The 24,073-nt window shown below is 35.9% G+C and overlaps 1 protein-coding gene across 3 annotated transcripts in view; it reads left to right on the top strand.

Annotated features, from left to right (window-relative positions):
• Positions 1-24,073, top strand: part of mast2 (microtubule associated serine/threonine kinase 2) — a 206,857-nt gene that overhangs the window by 25,722 nt on the left and 157,062 nt on the right. The gene's annotated exons all lie outside the window — the stretch shown is intronic.

The raw sequence follows: 24,073 nt of genomic DNA, 5'->3' as shown, positions 1-24,073 counted from the left end.
TCTGTCATTGACAACATTATTAGTCCTTTATTTATTTTTTCTCGGGTAAAATCAGACATTTGTCATTATCAGATTCCATCCTGCATTATATTCAATATTATATAGACTAGAGTAGTTATACTGACACTGTTGAACATTTATTTTCATGCTCAGCACTTTGTGTTCACTATGAAAGAATGCTTGTCGTAATCATTACTCTAAAATGCGATATGATCATGTAAATGATGTGCGCGCTTTTGGTTTCACTTTCAGTGCTGAGGGCGCTCATGTCATCATGGCTGCCGTCACTTTGAGAAAAAAAAAAACATACATGCAAATCATACTTCCCCCGCGGCTCAGTGATCACTCTGTGCAACATGCTGAACGTTATTTACAACTTTATTACCTGTTATTCACAGCCTATGCACGTTTTGTTCACACATCATTCGTGGGCGCACACATCCTCTCCGTAGTAAACAAACAGTGCGTTAGCTCACTTGTCATTCGCAGCTGCAAATACATCATTACATTAAGATAGAATATTTAGAGGTGTCCACATTGAGGAGCAACGTATGTAAAACAATTTGAAGACTTGTGTGACCTCCTTTTTCTTCTCCTGATCTTGAAAATATAATTGGCTGAATCGTAGAGATGCTGGATTAAGATGTTGTTGGGGGGTCGAATCGAGATTGTCATCTTTTTTCGATTAATCATGCAGCCCTACCATTGACTATGGTTGGCTCTCTCAGCGCTGTTCACCAAGCAGTGACACAGACACTGAAAGACATGGCGATCAGCTTACCGATGATAGAGATGGTGAGCAAAACAGCCAAGAGAAGAGGAAACTTTACCGCACGAACACACCACCAGGTCAAAGGGTCCACAGTGAAGAGAGAGGGAGATTGAGATGGAGCTTTACAGTTTTCATTTCCTCCCTAGCCATAAATAGGGGCTCCTGGGTTCTACTGTATTTAGTGTCTGTGAAAGACTACAAGCAGTCAGTTGTTAGAGCATTTTAATTACTAACACTCGCCTCCATCGCCATACTATGCTACTGTTACAACCCCAAATGTATAGGGCTGAGGTTGAACATGAAAGTTAATGAAAATAAATAACTAAACAGTTGGCAGGTTATGATTAAATGACCTTAAAGTTTCTTTTATTGTGAGAAGGCAGAAAAGGTTTGTATTTACAAGAAAACAAAGAATGAGCGCAAACAAAAATAGCTTCAGGTCTAAGCAAAGCTAAAATAATAAACAAAACTTTTGCTAACTCCACCCCGAAGACAACTTAAATAATGAACCGAAAGAAATGCAGAAAAATAAATTACAAGTACTACCTTTACTCCTTAACTAAACCAAAAACTGGAGAAAATGTCAGTATGAAAGTAAATAGCACTCAGCCCGGCGCTCAGCTTACAGCTTTTTTTTATACAATATATAGGTGTGTGACAGTCACAGCAAGGAGGGGAGAGAGGAAAGGTGGAGAGCACCTTAAAGTTCACAATTTTAGATCAACATGAAATCACTACAACCGGTTTTAAACAAGAACGACACATTCTTTGGAAAGCTCTCAGTCTCTCCCCTGCGATCTGACTCCATCGGTGTCCTTTTCAAAAGATGCTGCGTTCTCCAAGCACCAACCACAGCGCACACACGCAGCACGTCCAATTAGGGCGGGGCGACCTGGAAACAGGAATGGTACAGGACGAGAGAGAGAGAGAGAGAGAGAGAGAGAGAGAGAGAGAGAGAGAAACACACACACAGCGGCACAGAAACAACCCACCAATACGTTCATGAGTAACACTAGCTAATACAACATGGCGCACATGAGATAAATAACATAAGTATGAAATGACCAGTTAAGATCTTTAACTGAACCCATACAGAATCGTCTGCATATGCATCATGGTGTATCGAAGAAACAATTAGTTTTGACACCCCTGCTGTGAATGTCATTTTGTGTGGTGCAGATAATCAGTGCCAGTTGTCATCATACTTTTCTTTTTCCTGTGCCCCAAGAGATCAGTTCCAATCCCCTAGATGTGTGGCCTGATCTTTGTTAATCCCCTTTAAATGACCTCTGAACACAAAGGTCATGTTCCTCAGTTGTGTTTCACTGCTCAGAGTTTCAGATGTGGGCGATGCAGCTAAACTCGAGGCTTGCCTTCCGGGTAATCATATCCCTGCAATGTTGTACAAAGCATTGATATGTACCAGCTTAATCCTGGTACTCCATTTATTAATCTTCAGAGCATCTGATGACATTACTGTCCTCTCAGAGAGCAATTCTGCATATGGACAGGACCACACAGAATATGTCCTCAAACGCATCCTTGTAAATGTTCCTCAAATTCCTTCCATAGTTTTGTTGAATAAATATTGTGATTAATTTGAAGTTTCCATCTATTAAAAAGCAAGTGCACTTTAATACCATTTTTGCATATTTTACTATATTTATTACATCTATTCTGCAGATATTAGTGCCAAAAAACACTGAAACTGTCATCGGATTCCATCAGGACTTGGTATTATCTTAGATATGGGCTCTAGACAGACATCTTGAATTTGTTTCTGTGTAATCCTCTCCAGTAATCAGTTCTTACAGACATGTATGTGCGCAATAAACCTTGTGCTTAATGCTTGGGCATGTCAAGTCTGTTTGGAAAGACTCAATCTTAAATCTGTCTTTTGTCTCTTGATACATTCTGTTGATGAATTCTCATTCTTAAACTTTAGTCTCACATTTCATTGCCTTATTTGTCAGGACTTGTCTTTGATTGAAAAGCTTTGATTTAACACGCATAAGAAACTCGTAGGGATATACATATTTTATAGGTGCTGTATGCAAGTTTTTGACTCTTCTAAAGTATAAAAATACCACAATATGTTTGCAGATATTTAAGAAACATGCTAAGCGAACATTCTTGTTTATCTGAAAAACGATGCTGAAGTCAGTTATTCTGCTTTGAACATGTCTGTAACGTGGCTGTCTTTGTTTTGGTTGTTTTAACCCGCCCACTGCCAGTTTAGTCAATTATATTTCATCATCCCGGGTTCCCTTCATGGAAAACAGCATATTTCAATCGTTCATTCAGAAAGGCTCTCAAAGCATGCATCCTTGACCGAAATGTGACCTCTATTGAACAGTAGCAGACTCTGAAATGAGACGCAGATTCAGAGTTCCACATGAGGTAATTAATTAGCAAATAATAAAAATATTATGAGCGTAAACATAAGGTGAGCAGGTTACATTGTAACCCCGTGTTCTAGCAACACGCTACATGGCGAGATTAGCAGTGATAAGCAATTTGGCTGTTTGCACCAGACGAAACATGACAAAAATTTAAATGCAGCCATTCAGAAGCACAGAATATGCATTTACTTGCGAAACATTCTTAACATCATTAATGCTGAATCATTGATATGTGTTGGTTTTAGGGTTGTCACGATACTAGAGTTCGGTACCAATCGATACTGAAGTTTTAAAAATGTCCATTTGACGCTGACATTTGAGCACTGTTGATTTGCCATTGTGTTCACATGCTCAACCTGAAATGACTGTGATTGGCCGTGAAGGTCATCAGTTCACCGAACTCACCACTGTTTACTAAGTGTAACCACAGATACAGGAACACTGGAGAGTTCCGGTGAGTTCGGTGAACTGATGAACTTCACGGCCAATCACAGTCATTTCTGTTGAGCATGTGAACACAACTGCAAATCAGTGGTGTTTAAGAATGTGCTCAGTAGCTGGTTTGAGTCACAATTCTAAAGTTAAATTTCAAATGGTTTATTTTATTTTCAGGATCTGAGGTGAGCTATCTGCTGCTGCTTTCAGTAGTATGGCAATAAATGTCATGTAAAATGGCATTCAAACTCACTTTTTATATAGAACATGACTTAAATCAGCCTTCAGGCTTGATCGTCAGACTCGCTCCTGTTGGTCCTCAATCTGGCATCCTGCCCTTGCGTTTGTTTTGATTCAGGAATGCAATACCTACTTCAACCACTGGGTGACAAACTCACATACTACTTACATACAAAATGTTTGCACCATCTGTTTACTTTTACACAGTATGGCAAGGAAAACAACCCATAAGAAGTTTTTTTTCCTTTTTGTATGGTTGTTCGGTGAAATTTTTGTGAAACAAACGTTTATTTATGTAATAATAAGTAGAACATCCATAACTCCAATCATTCAAAACTGGTCCAAAGAAACTTGGCCTGGATTGCAAGGCAGTGGCGTGATAATAAGTCTGGCTCTTGTTTTGAATAAGTCAGAATTCCAATATTTCACAGTTCACATTCAGGTCTTGGCTCGATGTCTGCCTTCTCATTTCTTCATCGCATGCAGCATTATTGGTCCTGGCTTTGAAAGTCAGAGGGTGGTGGGGTTCAGCTGGAGAACTGGCAGAGTCATGTTACACTGTGTAACACACCATTACATAACCCAGGAGAAGCGCTGCTCAACCATTACTCATGTGCCTGGCAGATTGAGCTCTGATGAGAGTTCTTTCACAGTTCAGAGGTGAAGCCCTGGGCGACGCAGTCGTGGTTGACAGATTTTTGTGCAGTTAGCTTTTTTGACAACCGGTTTTGTATAAGAAATGAATTGCACTTTTGTGTGAGAAACGACATTGAACACCCAAGTCCAAGACTAAATTCTAGTGTTCTTTTCTTACAACTATGTTATAATATTTTACCATTAGCTACATATCTTTGGGACAGCATTTTGTTTGCTTTTTCATGCAAATATGCCAAAACTTCTCATTTATCAAAATGAAGGGAAGTAACAGATGCATAAAAGCTGTGGGTGTGTGTCTCTATGCACTTTGTGAAAATGGGAACAGCAGATAGAAGCAAAAAAAGCTTATCAGTATTACCCAAGATGTTGGACATTCAGTGGTTTAATATAGCACAATTGCATGGATGCGTCATGTTGTGACAATATGAAAATGGAAATAAAGGGGATTTTAAAAAATATATTAGTTTGCACATTTCACAAACCAGATGATTGTAATAGTGTCAGATTACCATAGTACAGACTAGGGATGCACCGATCCTAATACTTGGATCGGATAGCGGTTCAATACCGCATATTTTTGCTGGATCGGGTATCGGTCAACTGGTACCGATCCAAATAAGATCTTGCGCGTGCACTATATTCTGTTTAATTAATAAGCCAACAAAAGCCACGAAGGTAGCCTAATAAAAGGCACTAGAAAGTAGTCATGTAGGCCTACTATATTCTAAATGTTTTATAGTTTGTGAAGTACAGATGAATATTCAAGTGGTTAAATTCATGTTCAGTTCAGCGCTTCCCTCTGCTGCGCCTGTCAATCATTCTCCATTCATTCACAATTTCACAATTCAAAGTCACTACATACACTGATAAAAGACTACTTGCAACACTGTAAAATGACCAATGAATAGGCCCACACGGAATCTGCGCGCGCAGAATTCTGCAGATTTTTAGCCCATCATTAATTCTGTTTATTTACTTGAGTAAATGTGTGTAAATCTATATTTATTCAGTTTCTTAATTAATTACAGTAATATTATTGACTGATATGAAAATGTTCATCTGATTTATGTACAATGCAGTTTGTACAGTAATATTTTCTGTCTTTTAGTAGAGATATTATATGAGAGACCTGCTTTGTTTACCAAATAGTGGATCTAATTTGATTTGCATTTTAAACATTAAATAAAAGTTAAAAAGGTATTACTTTTTATTTCATATATTAAGGTTTTAGTTATGAGACTCCCATAAATATTCAGCAGAAATCAGCAGATTTTTACCAAAATTCTCTGCAGAAATAGCAAAAAACGCCCGCAGATTCCATCTGGCCCTACCAATGAGGCTGTAGTGGTGGCCTAGAGAGCTTAACGTGCTGCAATTTAAAAAAAGTTCCTCATCGGTTTGACAGCATATGTGTTGCAAATCCTCACAACCAGGGCTTGATATTAACATTTTTGATCTCCAGCCACTGTGGCTAGTTGTGTTTCCGACATTACTAGCCACTCGCCTTTTCACTAGCCACAATTTTAGCCACAGTATTTATATACATACACTTGACTTTGGCATGCTAAAATTACTTAATTTAGATTTTTTGTTATGTCCACATGAGTCCTCTATCATTTCACTTTTTGTGTGTTGTGTATGAGCTTGCTCAATAAGCATGAGCAACTGGGTTGTGGTTTCATAGTGTCGCATTGCAATTAGTTCTGGTTTCATAAAACTTTTTAGGGCTCAATACTAAGGATTTGCCAAATTTTTCGATGGTATTTTTTTAATAAATTTTTTTAAAAACAGTTTCTTAGCCATAGGTAAAAAATAATTCGAAATTTTCAAAACAAGCAAAATATAGCTGTGTACATACACTTTTTATTCAACAAAAATGTTCTTTAAAAAGAAGGTTGACATTTTAAATAGAATTATTGTCATGTATCTAGAACTATGCACAGTAGTCTGTCCTTGCTAAAGGCCCCAGATCACCAGTTCTCTATACATAAATGGCAAGTTAATCTCATAATAAAGCAATTCTATTGTAAAAGATGATAATTAAACCATAAATAAAAAAAAATAACTGTAAAAGAAAGCAGGTGAAAAAAATACTGTGCGCGTAATGGAAGGATGATCACCTGCACACTGTTAACGTAAAGGCCCGTGCACACCGGAATGCTTTTTGCTCTCATTTCCCCTCAACGTTTAACGCCTCGTGACTAAATAAAGGGCGCCGATGTGATCGTGCACACCAACGCAAAAAAGCCAGGCGTAAAAGTGTAATTTTAAAAAAAAAACAAAAACGGCGCATGCTCAATTTTTTTGTTTTGGCGCGCCGCGTTCAAACCATTTCCACCAATTAGATTGACACTTTTGTTCACTTGTACGGAGCTGCTGAAGTTACAGTAAATGGCACTTGGAGGTGCTCAAGCGCAAAACTGTCAATGTGGGCGCACATCGAAGAGGATGCCCAGAGGCGATGAACGTGGAGCTGCTTATTGCAATGGTGAACAATAATCATTTCTTCATCGCTAGAGCTGGAGCTGCTACTTGAACCATCCATGCTTGTTTGAATCGTCAGTAACTTTAACAACAAGCTTGTCAACTTTCTCTCTTCTTCTTCAGAACCTTAAACAGGGTGTCCGCGGGGTCTTAAAAAGTATTAAAAGTTGATAGATTAATTATGAGAAAATAAAGCACCTTAAAAGGTTTTAAAAAGTCTTAATCAAGTTTTACGAGGTCTTAAATTTTGTTCAAGCGTTGTCCAAAGTGTTTGACTCCAAAAAAGCATAAATATATTTATTTTCCTACTAATATTAAAAAAGGGCGTACTCGATCCATTCGATTAATTCAGGCCGGGGCGCGTCCAGCCAAGTTACTTTATCTGGGTGATGTCACATAATTTGCGACAAAATGATGTGACGCTCCCCACGAGTAACGAAACCATTAAGTAAAACAGACGGCAAATGGGAAAATGTAAGTTTGCGTACACCTGGTTGGTGAAAGATGAGTTTAATCAGTGGCTAAAGCCTGTCGCTGGTTTGATACTGATTAGAACTTGAAGTGGCAATGAGGTCTTAAAATATTCTGAGAAGGTCTTTAAAAAGTCTTAAAAAGGTATTAAAATTACCTTTAGAATTGCTGCATATGCCCTGTTAAAGTTGTGTAGCGCCATCTAACATCAAGTAGTGATTTTGCATACTCTTCTGCTTGACACCAGTGAAATTTGCTTAGGTTTGAATCTGAAACGTCTCAAAAAATGTTGACGATAAACACGAAAAGTGTCCCGGTGTGTACGAGTCTTTAGGCCCATTATTAATCTGTTCAAAGGTTGATACCGATCGTATCATTTGCATTTCCAGACACGGTTGCTAATTCACGCAAGGAAATGGGAGCGCCAAAAAATTTAAGCACTCGCGCGTATCACATCAGCTGAGCATGTGACACTAATTCACCGCATTCACACTAGCATTGATTTTGTAGCTGTCTGTCGCTCTGGGTGTCGACCTGCTGCAAACGCAGGTTTGTGTAGGTCTACAGCACAGGGAATACAGGGAATTAGCGCGCAGAGAGAGGATCACATAAGCTCTACTCGTGCTCCTATTGGCTGTCACTCAAGAAAGTCGCTTCTCATTTGCATAAAGTTGAAGGATTCTCAACTTTGTCACATCGCTCAACACGCCCACCTGATTGCCAACGGCCGATGACGTTTGTGTAGATAGAGGCCACTGGAAGTAGCACGCTCTCCATTGAAATGAACGGTCGCTTGTCGCTTTGCCACTGCAAGTCGCTCGTAGTGTGAATGAGGCTTAAAGCCCTTGTCAGTAAGTGACAGTCTCTCCATGTGTGTGATCATCCTCTCATTCCGTATTCACCTACTTTTGCTCGTACGAACACGGTTGTTTTTGTCAGTCGTGCTGCTCCTTGATGGGCATCCTTGTCTAACCCGCCACAGCTGAAGTCTACTCGCATTTGGTAGGTGGCCGGGTGTAAATGCCAAGTCCTGCTCACAACGCAAACACATAAAAAAATGTGATGCATTTTCTTACAATGCAAACAAATTAAGAAAACACCTGCATTATCTCACAACACATGCAAATAGCACAGAACACAATAGAAATGTTTCAAGGGGACTCTAAATGCCATTTTACAGAGTATGATTAAATTGTATGATTAAACAATGTAAATTAGTTTTTTTAGGCAGTTTTTGTTCCTGTTTCTCTTTGATAAAATGAGCCATCCAGTATTTGAGCTTTACACAAAAGAGTGAAATTGGTGGCACTAAATCATTGAAAGTGAAAACCAGAGGCTGAAGAAAAGTGTTGTGTTCGGAAGAAGAGTGTGACTACAAAAACACTGATGAATTTCAATGGCAAGTAATTGCAGGGAAAATGCAAATCAATGGTAAGTTTAATAATTAATTAAAGTCGTAAACATGATAGATGGTTTGCGTTTCTGGTTTTGTTGATACTGGTAGAGAAATCCATTTCTGTTTGTGTCCCTTGGTGGTATGTGCCAACATTTAAGTGATTATTCTTAGTGGTCAAAGATGGTAGGCCAATCAGTTGAATGCTTGGTTGCGCCACCTAGTGTACAGGCATGGATTTGCAGAAGATCAGTCATCATCCATTCCTTGTGAAAGCACCACTCATCAGCAATTAGCAAATAGCATTTAATCAGCTTTGCAGTGTTGTGCTCAGTGTGAAATGACCTTAAGACTGTAATTAATCTCTCCAGAGTGGAGTCCAATTGAAGATGCAGTGTTTATTATAAGAATCCCTGAGTCAAGATGTCATCGTAGGTTTCAGTTATAGTTATTTTAACTTTAATTAAATTTTTTACTTTAATTACAATACAACTTATTGTACAATTACAACTTAACTTATTTTACCTGTAAAGCTTCTCTCCAATGTGAGTCTTCATTTTAATGAATACAAAAATGATTTGATAAATGTAACCTATGTCATTGTAATACAATTGCTTGACATTTTCAAAAGCTAAAATAGTTATCTTGTTTAATAGAAAATAGTCATATTACTGTAACACTTTCTATTGGACTGTCCTGCTTTTAATGACTGTCTTAATGAGACATTCAACAAAATGTCATAATGAAAAATGTTCGTTTTTTTTTTTCCATATATTTACACAAACATTTATTTAAATTAATTAAACATAAATTTTTTTGTGGTTGAAGGAAAACTTTAAATACAAATATATGACGATGGTTATTTAAAAGTAATAATTAGGGCTGCACGATATAAAAAAAATACCCTTTGCAGTATTTTATTATTCTGCTATATATTAGGGCTGCACAATACATTGTTTCATCGTCGGTATCGCAATGTGATCATTCGTAATAGTCACATCGATTCGCGAGTATACGCAATGTTGTGTCTTAATCATTTTGCAAGTGTTTTTGAAGACCTTGTGACCATGTGAGGGTTTTAAAAGCCTTCAGGCCTAAGAATTTGTACCGTTTGTAACTTTGACAAATTATTATCGACTGAATTGTTTATAAACCGAAGACTATGCAGTATTATTTTACATTTGATTATTCAATTTCTGTATACCTAAATACAGTTTGACTCATCGGGAAAACAATCAAACGCTGTTTATTTAATTGTTTTTTTTTTCTTTATAGAATTTGTCTACTCTTGTAGATTGATTCTTGTATTTTATGCATATGTACTCCCCTACAGAATCATCCCAATCAATTCTTGAATCCCAATTCTTCCATATTTCTAGTTATATTAAGTAGTTATTGAGCTCATCTACTGAAATTTAATTCATATCACAATATGTACTGCAAAAAAATTGCTATGTTAGATTTTTCTAATATTGTACAGCCCTATATAGTGTCATGAATACAATTTTGCTAGATGAGTTGGTAAATGTTTGTAAGGTATCTTTAATTTTAGATTGATTGGGATGATTCTGTAGGGGGGTGCGTAAAATATAAACAATCTACCAGCATAGATAATTTTAATATAGAAAAATAGGCTAATTAAATAAACTGCAATTTATTGTCTTCCGAAGAGTCAAAGTGTATACAGTGATTGAATAATCAAATATAAAATAATCCTGCATAGTCTTCATTTTATAAACAATTTCATAAAATTAATCAAAGTTACACCCTGAATGCTTTTAAAACCCTCACACAGTCACAGGCCACAAAAAACAAAGCAAATGGATCAATTATAATCCAGACTCAACATTGCATAAGCTTGCGATGTGACTATTGCGAATAATCACATTGCGATATCGATGTTGTAATGATATATTGTCTAGTAACAATATGTAGTGCTTGAGTAGGCCTGCCACAATAATCAATATATTGACTTATCACACAACACATGGACATGACCTCAGTCATTATCGGTGACGCTTTATATATCGCCCATACATAAAAACAACCTCTCTATCTCTATTGGTGTTAGAGTCAGTATGGTTAAAAAAAACTATTTACTATGAATTACTGTAGTGTATTTTCATATGGATGCCTGACAACTGAAAAATGTTCAGCCTGTTACTTTTTACCTTGCACGTTTTTGTTAACAGTTGTTATTATTAGGGCTGTCAAATTATTTAAAAAAATGACTAATTAATCACACTTTTTTTGTAATTAATCATGATTAATCACGAAATGTAATGAACGTAATTAATCATTAATCACAAAACGGCCTATTTATTACAGAAATAAAAACACAGGCATGTAAGTGCCATTTGAATTTCGTTTACATGGACACCAATACTCCGCTTTTATGATTAAGATAATACTGATTAAGAGTCTACCATGTAAGCAGCGATTTTTGATTACCGTAAAGGATCACCCGTGTCCCGAAATGCAGAGGTTTTTCTTTCCGTTCGCCATGCGGTATCAACTTTCATTACAACATCCTGAATGAAAATCTTCTGAATGAGAGTGAACTGCTGAACTGCAGTGAAAGTCTAAAGATTACAAATGAAACACCCGAAATTGCATGAAACTCTGGAGGAAACGCTGGAAAACCTGGTGATGCGACATTAATTGTTTTATACTGAAACTTTCCTTCCAATAGCGCTTCCTTGGTCTCTTCCAATTTTCTTTGCACGTTGAACACACGTCGGCCACAACAGGAAATAAAAAAAACTGCAACTGCGTTATTTGCGTTAACTTTTTTAACGTGTAAATATTTCAAATTAATCACGTGCATTAACGTGCTAATTTTGACAGCCCTAGTTATTGTTATTTATTTGTTTAGGATATATGTTTACATCCTGATTCAAATGCCGAATTATTAAATTGATAAAATCACTGAAACGTTCTTAAGAATAATATCTTATGTGTTCTTTAGAAGAGTGTACTTGCATTGTGATGCTATTATATTTTCATTCTGGCATTATATAATGGCATAAAATGGTCTTAAAATGACAATAATATCGTTTAGCACAATATATTTTGGTGCAATATCATACGACAACAATAGATATCGTGACAGGCCTATGCTTGAGATGTAAGTATAGCCTTATCCACTTGCAAGAGCTTACTGATTAATAAGAGGTAGTCATTAAATCATTTAAATAATTATACCTTCATCAATTACCAACAGAATTGTTTGTTTCTGTTTTGATATGCTTATCCAAATACGCTTATTTGCTGCACAAAAAGCATGAGCTGATCTCTGTTTTTTATATAAAAACTGTGATGCATTGTTTGAGGATTCATTAATGAATTGGAACTTTAAAAAGACTATTTAAAATAGATTTATTTGTAAAATTAAACAGTGCTTCGTTATTGTATTTACTTTGAATGATAGTCTACAGTGAGTTTTTACAGATGTCAAAAACATGGCTACTTTCTACTACAATTTGACTGAGTTCCTCCCATTCTCGGGTTAATTCTAATGTCACGCTTTTCTTCAACGAGTTCTCAAGGCCGTCTCAGCTGGCTAGGCGGGCCAACAACCTGGCACAGTCCCCGCATATGAGAACATCTTCCTGATGTTTCCATGGAGTCAATGGACAAAACATCCAGTCTTTCATTCAGCAGAATCCTGGACACCTACAGCACATCTGGAAGACATCAGTAGCACTCAGACTTCAACTGGCTAATGGGACATTGTATTCTGGTTGTGTGCACATGGACAGTAGGCGTTACACATTAGGCGTGGACAGACACATACGTCGATAAGTCTCGTTGGGAAGTTGAGGCATAGAGGATTAGATGAGGATTAGAGGATTACTTAACCAGGTCTGCTAGAGATGATTAAGGATCATTCAGGCCATTGCAGTGAATTTTTTTTTCTTCTTTTACATTTTGTTACTGGAAATGTGAAAAATTTGAGAGTAGGAGGTTGATGAACTGACTGGAGTCAAATGTATTAACCAAAGTTCTACATACATGCAAACATACATGCATACATACATACACTATATATATATATATATATATATATATATATATATATATATATATATATATATATATATATATATATATATATATATATATATATATATATATATATATATATATATATATATATATATAAAATTAATTTCCAAAACTGTTCTTTGCTTTGCTTTAGTTCCAGAAAGTTTTATTTTTCTAAGTCGTGGCAGTTTGGATTGTTCCTGATCATCTTTCATTGTAGAGAACATGCTGTGTTTGTGCGGTTATAAATTTCTGCTGAGTAGAACAGTTCTGGTAGTTTCAAGAAGAGATTTTATCATCTTTCTTTTCTCTTGAGGTCCACATTTATATTGTTTGTTATGATTCTTGACCCCCATTCCCCGCAGCCCCCTGAGTTTTATGTGATAATTTTATGCCCTCTGAAAAATGAATTGTCGGTTCTCCACAGAAAATATCAGAACTCCAAAATTCCAACTGACCATGTTACCCTTTTTGTGCCAAAAAAAACCAAACATATATATATATAAAAAACAATTAGGTTAAACCGTTGAAATAAGTAAGTCAGAATAATTGACTGAGCAAGTAGGAACAAAGTAAGAAGGCATTTGATTGTGACAACAATTAATGGAGTTGATGTGATGTTGCATTTATACTGTCACACGTGATAAAAATTAATATTATTAGTATTGATGTAATTTATTTATTTTTTTGCCTCAAAACTGTACTATGATGTGACTGTCTCACAGCATAGCTCAATAAAATGCAACTTTTACATTAAAATAAAATTGTAAAATCCTTAATAAATACCACAGGCCTAAATTTACAAGTGGCTATTTTATAAATTTTTTACATCCATATTCTTTTAAAAATATATGAACTTGATACATTTTGTTTAAATATTTTTACTACTTATTTGTTAACTACACAAATATATAATTGGTTCAAATCCTCCGATCTATAATAATGTCTGCTTGGCATGAATTACTGTCAACACTGTTGAAAATAAACATCAGCCATCTCCTGTTGAAAGTGTGTGTGGACTCTGATCTGCAATACAGCACACCTCACTTGCTTGGGCAAACAGAAAGGCCAGTAGCTCTTCGACCACAGCATGGCAGACTGCCAGGGAGTGTGAGAGTGTTTATGTTGGTATTCCTGAGGGATTGACTGGTTTTACGAGCTGTTTTCTGTACCGCAGCGGAGGCTGCACTGCCTCGTGGATGGAGGAGGAAGCTGTTGAACTATGCTGTAATGGGGAAATCATTTGTCATTTTTATAGCCTGATCAGTTGTCTTGAATCTGAGTGATACATATACTTACTTTCTTGACTACACTTTTATTATTTTAAGTGGTTTCGAATTTTAACGTTGTAATTGCTTTGCCTTGTCAGTGTTATTGTCCATCTGCCATTGTTAATCTGTTTGTTATTGTTTCTGGAGGTTTCAGTTTGCTCAAGGACATGTTGTAAGTGTTACCTGTGCGTCTCAGAGCAGAGCAGAGTTTGTTTGTCATTGGTTTTCATCAGAATAGTGTTATCCCACAGGGTGGAACCAGGACAGAGAAGTGGGTGGAAAAAAAAAAAGAAAACATGGGATGTCTTGAAGGAAGAGTGAATCACAGTTAGACACAAATGTTTAGATTTTGAAAACTCTCTGCCAGATCTGATGGATTACAGATACAGACCTGTATTTCATTACAGTTTATAAGTTAGTAGTGAACTCAAGTAAACTGCACACAGACTGTGAAGCATACACACTGACACCTGAGTGATTTGGTTATTGACGATTTGACACAATCCAGGACCATTTAGTTCCTAAAAACTCTTCAGAGAGTTGTTGTCAGTTCTGGTAGCTCAAACCTGCTATAGGCTTATTTCATATAAACAGCATTAGATTGGGTCATTTTAAGCAAAGGTAATACTAAAAGTATGTACTAAATTCAGATTTTTTTTACTCTTTTATATATATATATATATATTTTTTTTTTACAAAGGCAGACATGTTTTTATTAAAGAAAAATAATGTAATATAAAATAATGTAATGTAATGTAAAATAATATAATATAATATAATCTGAAAATTTCTACAACTAAAAATATATCTGACCTAATCAGAGCTCACCAACTGTTATATAAATGCAGTGGGATGGACATTAAAAGCTATAATCCCCAATGACACCATATACTTGTGTTATGCTGCAACATAACATATACTATATTGCAGTGATATTTCATTCCAATCTGCTGAGTGGCACCAAAAATAGCTGTGTTTGTGTCGGGATGAAATGTGTCCAATTTTGCTGCTTTACTATGAAATTTGACTTGAATGGAGTTTGGTTAAGTTTGTTTTATGTTCATCTTTGCTCCTTTTATTGACCAGCTGCCACTTACATTCACAGCGCAAAAAAAAAGTAAACAATGTCAAATAAATTTTTTTAAGGTTGTAGTAATTGCCTGGTGATCAGACTTACTGAAAATGAGCTTTTTTCCCCCCAATAACAAGATTAATGAAAGTAGAGTACACCATGATATTAGAAGACAAAATTCTGCAGTTAACCTTTTTTTATCACAAGCTAAAGGTTTCCTACCGGCCTACAGATGCCATTTTGCCAATGCCATCCATCGCATGTATATGGTCCACAATTATTTTTTTAGAATAAAAGGACATTTCTTAGATTTTTAGATCATTATTAGTGACCAAAATTCCTTACTTTTGATGGGATTTATTACTACTCAGGGATGAGCAGTATTTATGATACATGTATTTAAAATACATATTTCAATTTACAATTGTGTTTGATGGGGTTTATGAAAATAGCTTAATATTTTGTATCAAAATATTAAGTGTCTTGTATTTTTGTAGTTTCAAAATGCTGTAAAATACTTTGCAAGCAGTCTGCAGTATACAATGACTTCATAAAAACGAGGCCTCTGATTGGTGCTTTCTCAGTTATTTGCCTAAGCTTGAGATCAGTTAGTAATGAAGATGAAAGATGTCTGGTTAAAGAGATCAAAATATCACAAGATATGAAACACAAATATTTCAAAATACTCCAGTCTCTACTGACTGGTCAAAAACTCCAGACTCCAATTACGCGGCAATATTTATATATATATATATATATATATATATATATATATATATATATATATATATATATATATATATATATATATATATATATATATATATATATATATATATATATATATATATATTACGAGTTTATTTACAAAAACGGATATTTTTTTTTGTCATTTTTAGATATTTTAATGTTGTGGACTTTTTAGTAGTTTTCAGAAATCATATTTTTACATTTGAGTATAGAAGAGTTTACTTGCAAAAATTTTAGTTTTTTATTTCGCTACACAAAAAGCTTCTACAAAAATCTTAGCATAGAACCTTAATAGATCTGCCGTCTTATATATGACTTTCAGCTCTTTTTTTTTTGACTATCTAATGTCATATCCTCCCTTGCTTGAGTACATTTAGCTAAACTTTGTTTATCAGATTGAACCCATTCAGGCATCTAATGATAAGCCAGTGCGTTTCCTTTGGCTTTTATCCACGACCATTGCGTTTTCATCACTAGTCTGTAGGTTCATCCTGACACACGAGCAGTGACATCAGTCAGTCTGATTGCTTCTGAATGGAGAGAAATGCCTGGATGTGAGAGTGGCCTGAAGAGATTGATTAGAGGAGACCTGTGGAAAAACATCTGGGGAAGTGAAATTAGCCCAGCCACAAGTGTGCAACGTGAGCTGGGTATAAACATCCAGCGTTCACTGGAGAGTCATTAAGGCCTGGATTCTGAGGTCATGAGTTAAGTGTGTAGTTTTCCCTTTCATGCTCTGTCAAAGCAGAGTCGACCAAACCAAGTGAACAGTAATGTATGCTGGTGCGTAGAGCGCTAGGGTCTTTAGAGCTTGCATGATATATTGATATGTTTTTATAAATGACGTGCTGTGACCATTTATGTTGATGACAATCATTTGATACAAATGAATATGAAAAGTGGACGAGGTCACAGAATGAGTTGTTGTGGGAACAGTATATAATCTGTTTGTTCCTAAATATGAGTCTTGTTGTATATTAAGGGCTGTAAAGAAACTTATAGCCACTCATAGCCTTGTTGGCAGTGTGCCAACATGTAGTACAACTGCACTTTGGCCATTCCGAGTTTGCATCTCGGCTCGCAGACCTTTCATGTTTCTGCTCCCCTTCTCCAACTTTGCTTCCTGTCCCACTGTCTTATCACAATAAAAGCAAGAAAAAAAGAGTTTAACTTATGTTTTCCAGAAAAAAAAATCTGTAAATGTTAGAAACTCCTTAATAATATTACCATTTAGCATGGACCTGCTGAAAACTTTTTAAAACTTTCAAACCATTTAACTGAGCACCAACAATGTGTGCACAGCAGGCAAAGTGCATTAAGAATGCCAAAATTCCAACAAAATTGTACACTGTTAGACTTTGCTGCAAAGCACCCAGTAAAACACCCAGTAAAACACCACATACATTCTTTACAGTTCACTACTATAATATGCACTTCATTGTGGGTCATTTTAAATATTTTACAGTAACTTACTGCATAATAGGAATTTGCAGTATAGTCTACTTTAATCAAAGTAATCAAGTACTGCAACTGTAGTTGAAGACAAAAATGAGACAGTTAATAAAAAAGTCACTTGTTTGGAGTTAATTAAATTCATTAGTAAATACTAAAAATAAAGGGTTTGTACTGCTAGTGTAAAATGTAAAGAAATGACGGTAAAAGTACTGTTAAACAGTGTCATACTGTTAAATTAAAATGTGCTAAAGGGCATTTTACTAGGGCTCTGCAATTAATCGAACTTCAGTTTGGATTTTGGCTTCTAGCGATTATGAAAAAACGTTAATCGAGATAAAATGATTATTGCATCATATACCGCCCTCTTTCCAATTGTAAGCGAAATTTTTAAGTCTGAATTCAACGCAAGTCTTCGTACATGACGCCCCTGGTGTCTGGTCAGCCTGTGTGTCGCGCACTGCAGCAACCGGTGTTTCTATATGACTGTCGGACCTGTTCTTTGCAAAAAATAAAATCTTTTTTGGAAGTAAACCTTATAAGACTTCGTCTCTTGATCAGTAAGAGTCTCTTTATTTGAAATTGCCACGACACTATCACAGGAAGGATTTACATTTTTAATATAAAACATAGTTTTTATATTTTAATTGTGTTTTACTTATTTTTTTCTAATGGTTTTACTATATTTTTGATCAAACAAACAGTCTCAACGACCATAAAACTTTAATGGTACTGTAAACAGAAGCAAATACTGCAAAGTTGTCCTGGAAGGGACGATTCACCCCCCAAAAAACAAAAAAAAACAAACAAAAAAAAACAGTAGAAAAAAGTAAGCCCTATGTTTTTTGTTGTTGAATAACACAGAGTGGTCACTTGTGCAATGATACCTTTTAAAATGATTCTACTTTCTTCACAGCTGTTATTACTAAGCCATGTGCAAACACGCTTGAGTTCATTTTACTGCTGCCAGTCATAATACTAGTTATTTGACATTCTTCTGCTTTTTCCAACCGTAGTAATTATCCACTGACCGGAGTGCTGGAGTTAATACTTAAGCCTGCAGCTCATGTCTCGTGGCAGGTGAGAGTGTTTCTCTCAGACCTGTTTCTCACGTGTGTTCACCTGTGTCTCTGATCCTCAGCTCATTAGCCTGGGGACTCCAGGCTTACATTATGGTCACCCAGCCTCAATCACGAAACCTGATGACGTTTTCTCAGGCAGGACTTCTGAAAGGCTGCATCTTCTCCACAAGCCTGTCAAGATGGACTTTTCACTTGCTTATTTGTCTGTAGTTTTGTGGAGTAATTGGATGGTGCTTTTTGTAAATTTGGCTGCATTTTAGAGGGTGATCGCATGTAGCAATCCTAAGTAGAGTGTTGGTGGTAAATCAGTGCAGCAATTCAATGACCAATTCAAATCTTTGCTTCTGTACACTGTGCAAAACAAAGAGAGAGCATTCAGCCATACGCAAGGTAAGGATGCAAGGCATTGTGTTTGTGATGTGATGCAAAAATTCTGTTGCCTCTTAATGTTTCTTTTGCCTGTTGTAAGATTACGTACCAAGGTTGTTCATTTGCTCAAAAATACAGTAACACCGTTATGCTGATGATGTTTTATTTAGTATGAATAGTACATGGGATTAAAAAATAATGTAGAATTTAAGAAGAATATTACTGCACATTGATAAAAGGTAAAATTTCCCATTACTTCAAAAATGGGTAAAATTGTTTGGCAAATATTTGATATTGACACACTGACTTCATATATAAACTTTGCTGACCTCCTAACAAAAATTAAGAAATGTTACAATATTGTAATACACACTCACCGGCCACTTTTTTAGGTACACCTTTCTAGTACCGGGTTGGACCCCCTCTTGTCTTCAGAACTGCCTTAATCCTTTGTGGCATAGATTCAATACAGTACTGGAAATATTCCTTAGAGATTTTGGACCGTAGTGACATGATAGCATCACGCAGTAGCTGCAGATTTGTCTGCTGAACGTCCATGATGCGAATCTCCCGTTCCACCACATCCCAAAGGATGATCTATTAGATTGAGATCTGGTGAGTGTGGAGTAGACATGATAACCTTCGATAAAAATATCACGGTTTTACGGTATCACGGTTTTGTGATTACTGCTCTAAAATAAGTTATTTTTCTGTCTGGGTAAAAAAACTAAAACTTTTTCCTCGTTTGAACACAATATATTTTATTTTGGGAAAGATTTTTAATATTTTGGAGCAGTAAACATGTTAGACTAAATCATTCAAATGAATCATTGATTTGTTCTGTCTTTATTAGTTTCAAAAACACTGATTTCTTTACAACCTAAAACGGCATCTTTGGATATCTTCTCCTGGAGATGCTGTTGCCCTAAAAATAATTGTTAAAAAAAATTGTACACGTACGTTAGGAATGGTTTTACAGAAAATTTTGGCGGTTTTAAAACCTTGACTTATCCAAACCGTGGTATACCTTAAAAATGGTTAATGTCCCATGCCTAGTGTGGAGGCCATTTGAGTTCAGTGAACTCATTGTCATGTACAAGTCTGAGATCATTTGTGCTTTATGACATGGCGTGTTATCTTGCTGGAAGTAGCCATCAGAAGAGAAATCTCCACAGGTCTTTGAGTAATTATGCATACAGAAATTAATGTCCAAACATATCTTGATATAAGTTCACATTGTTGATATAAGTTCACATTGTTGTTGCAGATGAAATATGACATGTAAAACGTGGTTCAAACATGTTCCAGTTGGCTAGAAATTAGTTAACGGTCATTCAAACAACTTTACCGAAGCCTCTCTTGAGGTTGGTCTTGTGTGTCCGCCAAGTTTGTAGTTTGTTTACACTTTTTACCCGAGCTTGTAGTTCTAAAATTAATGTCCAGCGCACGTTTTATCTGAAAATTGTAAACCATCTGGGAACCTTTGCCTAAATGCATTGAGTTGCTGCCATGTGATTAGCTGATTAAAAATAGTTAACGAGCAGTTGGACAGGTGTAAAACCAATAAAGTGGCCAGTGAGTGTTTATCTGCGACAGTAAATAAGTTACAGCTTTATTAATGATATTTAGGCTGCCTGCTTAAGATTCCATCTAAATAAAATAGTTTTCCATATAAAAAAATAATAATAGTAATAATAATAATAATAGTCACATGACATGATTCTTAAGAATTAATTCTAATATTTTATATAATATTAAAAACACTTATTATTTATTACACTTTTGGTAGAAATAATTACATATTTTTCAGGATTCAAAGAACAGCATTTAAAAATACATACAATTATATTTAAAAAATAACTGCCATTTGTGTTCAATTCAATGCATCCTTGCTAAATAATACAAATAATAATTATAAGAACAAGAACAAACAAACCAAAATAACTTCTTGACTCCAGTGTTTTGAAAGCTAGTGAATGCTTTGAGTGTGATTGTGAAGCTTGTGTACAAGCTCTTTGTTTTCTTCCTGGTTATTTTTTATGGATATTTTTTTGGATACTGGTGCAATATTCAGTTTTTTCCCTTTTTAAGTGTGTGTGCGCAAGTGACAACGCTGACGTTTGTTTGCTTTGAGGCTGTGTGCTTTTGAGGGCTCGTGGTGTGGTTTTATGAGTGCTGTGCGTTTGATACAAACAGGCCTTCCAGATGTTTTTGGAATTTCGTGACACCACAGAGAGGATGTGACCAGCACAAGGCGCTTGCCAGATTTCCATGGCAACGTCTGTTTCCCATCCTGACGGAGAACACAAGGAGTATGAATGAATCTGTAGGCGTGATGAAAGAAAATTATTTGGCTCCCATTTTGGGTCTGCGTTTCTTATCACTTACATTTGATTGTTCTGTTTTCCTGTCTGCATCACTTCTATGTTGATGACAGCTTCACTTTGTTGTTGACTTTTTAGTGGCTTGTTAATGTGATGGAAAAATACAGGCCAAGAAAGGAACAGTTGCAGGTGTTTTGGCTAGGGATTTTTTTTAAAGCAAGAATGAGTTACAATTTGGTTCTTGATTGAGCTTTTTTCTTATTGATTTATTTTGCTATTCAAATGCAAAAAGTTGTTGGGTGTTTGCTTGTTTATTTGTGTCGGCTATTGTGACCCTTTGTGTTCAGCTTGTAGTTTGAACAAAAATGTGTGCAAATAATCATAAACTAAGACCTGACCACATTCACACTCGTATGGTTCTTTTTCACAATATTTTCTGTCCTGAATGTACTGTATAAGCAGCTCTGCAGTATCTTCGCTGCTGTCTGAATTAATATAGAATTTTTGGGTCAATTGTTAATGCATTAATGTCACAATCACCAGTGATCTAGACCATACAGATGACTGGAGAAATACAAATCAGCCACCAAAAAAAACTACAAATCCCATTTTACCACACCTGTTCCAGATCACTGATGATGACACAGCTGAAGCTCATCAGTGAATCATTAACTAGATTATAAAGACACCTCTCTTGGCAACACACATTGCTGAGTCTTGTTTTACCCTGTGTAACATTACAAAGCATTTTTCTTTTTACTTGCCATGTTTAGATCCTTGCTTTAACTGTTTTGATAGTGGAGTGCAAAGCGAGGCTTCATGAAACACCGAAACAGTTGAGCAAATCTGTCGAAGCTTTGAAATGTTTTGAAATCCCACTCTACAGTGACACCTAGTGGTCATTTTTTATGTATTGCTTTGGAACAACTTCAGCAAAGAAACAGTTAAGCAAATTGAGGTATTAAACCCCACGTTATAGAGTTGAAGCTTCAAGTGATTTAGTGAAGCGATGAGAGTTACTGACCAGTATGCCGAGACAATGGGTTTGAATCCTGGGTGATGCAGCTATAGATGTTAGTTTTTAAATGCGCTGTTCTTGTAACATGTTTTGTTTTAATATTTCTCTGACATCAGAGTAAACACTAAATAAATATGTCTTGTTTTGGTCATAAAACAGTAACATTATTAAAATACATCAAGTCATAATTTCAAAGTATTTGTACAAGTCAGGAATCGAACCCGGGCCATTCGCAACACGCAACACATGCACTGTCCACTTGGCTACATGAGACTACATGAGTTTTTTCAGATTTGCCAGGTCTAAAATCACATCTGAAATGACTGATGCATGGAATCGCTTCAGTCACTTGACCTGGTGTTGTAAAACACTTTAGTCATGTGACCTGTGTGTTTTGAATAAACTTGGTCATGTGACCTGGGTGTTTCGGATCATGCTTCGGTGCAGTGTTTCGAAACACTTGCGCTTCAGGATCCCGACACTGTGTCAAAATGTCAGTTTCACTTCAGCCATCCCTACGTTTTAATTCTTTGCCGCCTAGCCTGATCTTTTACCTGTATTCTGACCACATATTTTGGATTACATTTATGCTTCTGTCTGCCCGTTTTGACCATTGCCTGTATGACAACTCTTATTATTAAAGAACTGCACATGGATCCTCACCTTCATTGTCATTGTCTTTACGTTACAATTAACGTGAATTGATTATATTTCTCAGCTCAAGTTTAGGATTTACAATTGAACAAATGTGTAGAATAATTTTTTAAATCTTAACCAACACTTGCATTCACACTTCTTGGTTCTTGTTTGCAAATTTGTCTAACCTGAACTTGATAAGTATGGATAATGTTTACATATTATTGATATCGATACTGGTTATTATCATTATTGTTATCGATACGATTACCTTTAATTTGATGGAAAAAATAAAAAATTCTGAGTTATATTATTACAGTTGAACTTTACAGCAGTTTACAAACACCTGTATTGAGCTCTGCAATATGACGATATGGTAGGAACTATACATTCATTTTGGTGAATAATTAACAAACTTTGCTGCCATACATTCGCTGCAGCAGGTGCAATTATATTACACATTACCTGAAAATAGTACCCAGCTAACCTCCAATGTGACTATCTGCTGGCAAATGCAGCATGTGCCGGTCGTGTTGCATAATTCATTGTGCCTACTGCAGTCATGGTATGGCAGCGAAGTTCTTTGATTACGTCAGAATGAGAGTACAGTTACTACTAGCAATATTGTCTTTGAAAATAGCAACTTTTAATTTTCCGTTGGTCTTAGTAATCGATGAATCTACAAGAGTCAAGCTTTAAATACGACAATGATCAAACTCTTTGCTCTTTGAGTGAGATGCTACTAGTCTAATCTGCTTCAATAATTGATGCTAAGCTAAGTTAAAAGTGCTCCCACCAGACCCGGAGATGGCTGAATGGATTCAAAAATAGTAAAACTCAACTGTTTATTTTGGGAGTCGTAAAAAGGAGTCGTTTTAATGTGGATTGTTCATTTTAACACTGAAGTATATGGAGATAAAGCAGTGCGAGAGTTGTTAACAGTACTATTTTCTCTGGAGCTTATCAGTAGTCCATTATTGACCCAATTATGGTAAATAAACTGTTCTCAGTAGCAATCCCTAATAAGCAGTGTACTTGTTTTGCCTCTAACTAAATGAAGATCAATTCAAAATTGTTTATGACTTGCCAAGAATTGATTATTTTCCTGAGCTCCAACTAGAGATTTAAAATGAAGTGAGTGTGTTGAACATTTCATAAACTAAGTAAGACGAGTAACATTCACAGTTGATCGGATCAG

This window comes from Danio aesculapii, chromosome 6 (assembly GCF_903798145.1).
Source record: "Danio aesculapii chromosome 6, fDanAes4.1, whole genome shotgun sequence".
Lineage (NCBI taxonomy): Eukaryota > Metazoa > Chordata > Actinopteri > Cypriniformes > Danionidae > Danio > Danio aesculapii.
The sequence above is the reverse complement of the archived record's forward strand: the minus strand, read 5'-3'. Positions and strand labels throughout refer to the sequence as shown.